The sequence below is a fragment of the Arachis hypogaea genome, chromosome 13 (assembly GCF_003086295.3).
Source record: "Arachis hypogaea cultivar Tifrunner chromosome 13, arahy.Tifrunner.gnm2.J5K5, whole genome shotgun sequence".
NCBI classification, from domain to species: Eukaryota; Viridiplantae; Streptophyta; class Magnoliopsida; order Fabales; family Fabaceae; genus Arachis; species Arachis hypogaea.
In genome coordinates, this window is record NC_092048.1 from 117,376,725 (window position 1) to 117,377,499 (window position 775).

The 775-nt window shown below is 40.8% G+C and overlaps 1 non-coding gene across 1 annotated transcript; it reads right to left on the reverse strand.

The window, feature by feature from the left end:
• Positions 1 to 369: 369 nt before the first annotated feature.
• LOC112739190 (small nucleolar RNA R71) lies at positions 370 to 477 on the reverse strand. The gene has a single exon (XR_003170127.1). It is a non-coding gene; the product is annotated as a small nucleolar RNA R71 (small nucleolar RNA).
• Between the last annotated feature and the right edge of the window lie 298 nt (positions 478 to 775).

Here is a 775-nt window from a genome sequence, read left to right on the forward strand (position 1 = left end):
AGGAGAATGCTTGGTGACTTCACTGCACCTAATTCCAATTTACATGGAAGAAGCATCTCAATTCCTGCCATTGGAGCAAACAATTTTGAGCTGAAACCTCAATTAGTTTCTCTGATGCAGCAAAACTACAAGTTTCATGGACTTCCATCTGAAGATCCTTTTCAGTTCTTAACTAAATTTTTGCAGATTTGTGATACTGTTAAGACTAATGGAGTAGATCCTGAAGTCTACAGGCTCATACTTTTCCCGTTTGCTGTAAGAGACAGAGCTAGAGTGTGGTTGGACTCTCAACCCAAAGATAGCCTAAACTCTTGGGATAAGCTAGTCAAGGCTTTCTTAGCCAAGTTCTTTCCTCCTCAAAAGCTGAGTAAGCTTAGAGTGGATGTTCAAACCTTCAGACAGAAGGAAGGTGAATCCCTCTACGAAGCTTGGGAGAGATACAAGGAACTGACCAAAAAGTGTCTTTCTGATATGCTCTCAGAATGGACCATCCTGGATATATTCTATGATGGTCTGTCTGAATTAGCTAAGATGTCATTGGATACTTCTGCAGGTGGATCCATTCACCTAAAGAAAATGCCTGCAGAAGCTCAAGAACTCATTGACATGGTTGCTAATAACCAGTTCATGTACACTCCTGAGAGGAATCCTGTGAGTAATGGGACACCTCAGAAGAAGGGAGTTCTTGAAATTGATACTCTGAATGCCATATTGGCCCAGAATAAAATATTGACTCAGCAAGTCAATATGATTTCTCAGAATCTGAATGGAATGC